Here is a 6010-nt window from a genome sequence, read left to right on the forward strand (position 1 = left end):
GGCCAGCAGCAGAACACAAGCCAGAATGTCCAGATATTTTAGAGCCAGTCCGGTCTAGTTTCTCCTCCAAATGTAATTTCTCATTATCAAAACTATTCACAAGTGCGATCGCAGTGAGCGTTGGCCCCACAAGTACATTTGAAAGTCATGTAGTTTGTTCGCAAAGCACACTTGTTTTTGTTTACTAGCAGTCATGGCGTTTTATGAATGCCTAATCACGTCTGATCTTTGGACGCTAAACTGGGTTTGGCTTGAAGAACATGTGGGAATACCAGTGGCTTAGTGGTTAGAGCGTTTGGATAAAAGAATGTCACGAATGAAAAAATATAAGCCAGTGGTTTGAATGCAGCTATGACTGATACTTATTGCCACAATCACAAAAACATGTATTCTAGTACGTAGGACGAGTAAATGTTTGTGTACATGTAGCCTACCAAAATTTGAGACTCACGAAGCACAGGATTGAATGGCTTAAAGCAGTACTAAGTAACTTGTTTAGCTTAATAAATCCTTTTCGTAGTCCCTCTGGGGGTAATGCAAGTGTCGATGGGATGATTGGAGGGTCTTTCATCTCCCCCTGGTGTCTCTGGCCAGAAAACCATGTTTGCAACTTGACTGCCACCGGACCGGAGCAACCAATACACACTAATATACTCATGAAGAAGAGGCTAACAGGCTAACTGGCAAAGCTAGCTGCGGGCTAGCGCCACTTAAACAGTATTTACAGCCAATTATGAGTGAAAAAAATGAACTCTATTGTGTAATTGGATGTGCAATATCCCTCTCTCCTTTTGTCTTTTCTGTCAGCGTAGTATTTACTCTGACGGACAATTAATGAGTAAAAAAATGCAACTTGCTACGACACCTGCAGTGGCGCTTATGGCCTCTAGGGGCATAAGTTACTTCGTACTGCTTTGAAGCAAGGGTTCCAAAAGTGCTGCATAGGGGACAAATGCGGTCCTTAGACCAGTCTTTGGTGGCCCTCAGTCTTCCTGTTACATTTTTTTATTTTATTTTTTTTACCTTTATTTAACTCATCTCCATAGTTAGTACTTTTTAGTGGAAGTTTCATAATTCCACACAATTAAAACCTGAAAACCTAATGTTACTGTGAGACAGTGACATTCAGGTTCCCAGGCTAAATAAAGGTGTGGGGCACGGTTTAAACCTGCCTTAAATGTTTAACTGCACTGACCTGATCTTTGGCCCTCTACCTCATACTCTACCTCAGCTCTCGATGAAACACCCCTGGCTTAAAGTGTAACTGCCCATCATTAGAGATGCTGTTCTCCTCTGTATTTTTTATTCTTTGAGGATCAAATTCATTAACGTTTTTGGTTGATTATTTATGTAGCTCTTTAATCCCTCATCTTGTGTTTCTGCAAAGTCCAACAGGTGCGCCTCATAAAGTGGCCGGTGAATCCCGCTTTAATTGCTTGTCTCTATTTCCAAACACACCATTTCCTTGCGTCGTTGCAAGTGAAATGCCATGTTCATAAAACGCTTCATTACCATCGGAACTCTCGCAGTCTGCACCATTCAGACTGGAGAAAATGCACTTATTAAGACATGATCTCGAAGCTAAATGAGTCGTAATGCTTTGTAAAACGCAGTGAGAAGTGTGCGCGCTTGCTTTTCTTGTTAGCTAATAATAGATTTATTGTTTTTGTTTTTTGATATATTTATTAAACAGGCTCATTTGCAAATAAAACATCACAAAAACATCAAATAATTATCACTGTAATATAGTTACTGATGCTTGATTAATGCTGTAACGACCCACTTTCCCAGACTGTGGGACAAATAAAGGCATTATCTTAAAAAGGCCACATTTTATACAGTGTATAGAATGAATTGAATGTGGTGTTGATGTTTAATTATGAAACTTTCTCCATAAATGCTGTGTCTAGCAAAGTCCAACCAAGGAGTGGGCGGTGACACATACACACACAGGCACAGTCACCATGCAAAACTCTGGATCAACTAAACAGGAAATCTGACTTCCAGGATGATACATAAAGAAATACATAAATGTCAACATATCTGACAATAACCTCCCTGTTTTTGTTTTTTTTTAAACTCAAACTTGCCTTGGACTAGAGCTTAGTACCTCGACTCAGACGCTTTAACAATGAGGACGTGAGTGATTTGGACTTGAATAGTAACTTGGTGACTCTGGCGGGTCTGGATACTTTTCAGGCATCACTTGAAGGTCAGTAACCATGGCGACGTTCCAGGTCCAGCCCTTGACAATCTATTGCCAAAGGCATGATTGAGCTCCCCCCCCCCCCACACTCCTCCTCACATTCCCTTCCAAAAAAAAAGAAAATGTATTAAGTCAATCCATCTTGTAATTGGCTTCCTAATCATTTTATACCTATTCAGTCATGTAGCACTGACACCTTTTTAGACTTTCCTCCCCTTTTCCTTCACACATAGACATTGACAAACCCTTTTCTGATTTCTTGAAAGTTTGACATTTCTGAAAAAAGTGTCTTGCAAACTTATGAGCAAAAGTCGCCGATGTTTTAGATGGCGGGGACATGGACCACATAGGGTTTAAAAAATCAACTGCACTTTGGCGCCCCCTCCGGATAGCACCCTAGGCAGCTGCCTTGGTCGCCTATGCTCAGCTAAATACTTTCTGAAATTGCAGGTGGAGCTTATCTGGATAAAGATAAGATAAGCCTTTATTGATCTCACAATGGAGAAATTTACTGGTTACATTGGGCTCTGGGCAGGAAATGTGAAAAAAAAAAAAAAAAGGAAATAGTGGTATCTTATATATAACAGTGTTGTTTTTGTCAACGAAGACGATAACGATATATTTTCGTTGACGCCCCTTTTTTAATGACGGTAACGTAACGATGACGAGCTAAAATTAGCTCTTTGGGGACTAGAACATGACGAGACGTTTACGAGTTTACGTAAATGAGACGAGACGAGACAAAAATGGGAGAAAGTTTTTCGTCAGATCGTTCATAAACAAAGTTTGTGCGCGGAGTGAGAGAACACGCGGTAAACGTGACCCGGAGCGGCGCCGTGCTGCTCATGATGCGGCCGGTGTAACCGGGCAGCGGCGTCTCTCTCTCTCTCTCTCTCTCTCTCTCTCTCTCTCTCTCTCTCTCTCTCTCTCTCTCTCTCTCTCTCTCTCTCTCTCTCTCTCTCTCTCTCTCTCTCTCTCTCTCTCTTTCTCTCTCTCTCTCCCCGTGGCGTGCGGTCACTGCTCGCATACATCCTCCTCGGAGTGTCTGTCATCCATGTCACAGGGACTTTATTGTTTCTCAGGACAGTTTTCAATAACGTGGCGTATGAACGCAGAAAGCATGTTGAGGTCGGCTACGTATATGCAGACAGCACTGTTGGTAAAATAAAATAAAAAATAATCTAGAAGCGATGAGGACGAGGAGAGCGGTCGCTTTTGGGAAACGTACTGTTCACAGACGGCCCACCACTTCTGCCAGTGCCTATCGTGGTGTCATCTGTTTGTCAAAAGCTATAGAAAGAATAGAATAGAAGCCAATAGAAGCTATTATTTATCTCAATTTCCAAGACTTATTATAACTTGTTATAATGAAACAGACAAAAACTTGACAAAAACCTTTTTAATTTTCGTCTGACTAAAACGTGACTAAAACGATCACATTTTGAAATGACTAAAATGTGACTAAACTTAAAAGCATTTCGTCCAAAAGACTAAGACTAAAACTAAAAGGGCTGCCAAAAACAACACTGATATATAATGACTACCAAGGACTTTGCGGGGACAAAAAGTATAACAGTAAAAAATTATAGTGGCCAGTAAATAACGCTCAAATTGAAATAAATAAATAAAAACAAAAGCCACACAACTCCAAAACAGAAACTCAGTGTGGAGTAAACTCTGCAGTTTGGGGGGAAACGATCCATATAAGTCTCCGTGTCCTACTTTGTTGTTTTGTCAATTGTTTTTTCGACATAAAAGACGAGTGTAACAAGTGTCAGGTGCTAACGATGTGCAGTTTGTTAACACTTGCTTGTGGATTAGAAGTTTTTTCAAAGTGGCATATGCCAAACAGCACATCAGCTCTTTCCGTGCCAGTTCTTTCAGACGGGAATATGTGAAAACAAAGCCAAAAATAAACAGTTATGGGCTTAATGGCACTTGGCTCTTGTGACTTTTTTTTTGTGGCGCTGTTCTTGCTTCTTGCAGGAACACATTTGAGTCTAATTGAATAGATAGTTAAAGCTCATGTTTTGTTGTTTTGTCGTTTTGTACAGAAGCGTCTGAAGGCGGCCTTGCATCATCCTCCACCCGAACCCGCCCCGTACGACTCCCATTCGGCTGCTTGAACGCTCTCCATCAGGCGACGACACGAGCAGCTCCAATCCAGAGACGTGTCCCGCCCTGCCCACAGCCTGCCCCCCACCCCCTCACCTCACCTCGCCCCCTCGACCCAATCTGCACTGAGGCTGCCGTGTTACTGTGTCATTTTGTCAATTTTCTTTGGTAATTTTGTGTTCCTGGTGAATGCTCCTTGTTCTTTCTGTTCGAGCGATTCTGTGCAAAGGCTGTGTGGCGCCATTTTCACGTTTCCTTTCCTCGTTTGTTATTTTCTAAATTTGATTTCTCTCTTTTTTTCTCTTTTTTTTTTTGTCCTTCTTGTTCAGAGAATCTGTTTGTCGATCTCTTCAAAGAATGTAAATTCCTGTACACTTTTTCAAGGCCTGTATAAGAAATCTACAATTATGCGTGTGCCCTGGCTGAGCATGCCAAGTTTTATTTTTTTAAGTTTGGGAAGTTTTAATTTTCTGTGCGCTGTGTGGAAAAGAAGGCCTCAGTTTGAGAGAGAAAAAAAAAACAAAAAAACAATGACTTCACTGCTGTAAAACGGACCTGTCCACTTAAGAAAAAAAAAAAAAAAACACTAAACATTTCAGGCTTTAGTGACCGTTTTTGAAACTCTTGCTCATTTCATGTTTTTACGCTTGGCTTGTCACAAGTTCAGTATCAAAATCGAGTGTTTTTGTTTTGTTTTTAAATACAGAAAATATGCTTACATTGTTCGCTACAATACAGAATGGAAGTAAAATAGTTGTACAATATTATTCATTTGTTTCTTTTGTTACACACTACATGCCTTCATCTGCAGCCACTCAAGGTCATCCTCCTTTTGTTGTTTTATTTTGAGAAGCTTTACTGATGCCAGATTTGAATGCTTTGTCTTTTTGTTGAATTGTTGATGTATTTATAATGTGGATGACTGTGCTGCACCATGTTTGATAATTCTTTTTTTTGTTTTGTTTTTTGCCTTGTTGGAAGGCAGACGTCAAGTGTTGCATAGATACTGTACTGTTCCACTAAAGACAATAGTCTGTGCAGTGTCGAGGCGCTAACTCTGCTGTATTAATACGATTGCTGTTCATACGTCATGTCGCTTTTGTTCTGTTGGAAAACTCAATCTTCTACAATGCAACACCGCATCGGCCGTATTCTAAAAGTTGAGCAGTTTTAAATGTATTACACTAAAGGGATGGTTACGTTCTTTTGGAAAAATCGGTGCTTTTTGTTAGCGGTAAGGTCGTGAAGTAAGTACATTGTCAAGTTTGGAGAAGCAAACAGGAGCAAAAACAAAGGTTGTTTTTTTCTATTTATCGGATTCATTTGTGCTGCAAAAGTCGCTGACAGGTTCTCATGACAAACCATAAATTTTCAACTTTGCAGAACAAAATTCAACTTCTAAACATGAGGGAGTTTGCGAGAAAAAAAAGTCAAAATACTGTATTTCTTCATAGATTTGTGTTGATATTAAAGTGATGGTCTGTAAGTTTGCAAAGTGAGGAGAGCTAGGGTGAAAATTTGAAAGCAAACAATCAAATTCCTCCCTCTTTAAACAGAAAGCCCGTCTTCGTTTGTAAAATGAGGAGAACAGGAAGAGAATTTTCAAATGTAAACTATCAAGCTCCTCCCCCCACCTCTCCTGATTGGTCCTAAAGGCTGGTCAGGAAGGGAAAAGCTCGTCTCATTGGT

At 40.4% G+C, this 6010-nt stretch overlaps 1 protein-coding gene across 2 annotated transcripts in view; it reads left to right on the top strand.

Annotated features, from left to right (window-relative positions):
- The window catches only part of alcama (activated leukocyte cell adhesion molecule a), a 178068-nt gene extending 172434 nt beyond the window's left edge, over positions 1 to 5634 (top strand). For both annotated transcript variants that reach the window (XM_079565646.1, XM_079565647.1), the window contains one exon: positions 4261 to 5634. The gene's annotated coding sequence lies outside the window, so the exon portion shown is untranslated. The remainder of the gene's footprint in view (positions 1 to 4260) is intronic.
- The last annotated feature ends 376 nt before the right edge of the window (positions 5635 to 6010 follow it).

Source organism: Gobius niger (assembly GCF_951799975.1).
Source record: "Gobius niger genome assembly, chromosome: 11".
Lineage (NCBI taxonomy): Eukaryota > Metazoa > Chordata > Actinopteri > Gobiiformes > Gobiidae > Gobius > Gobius niger.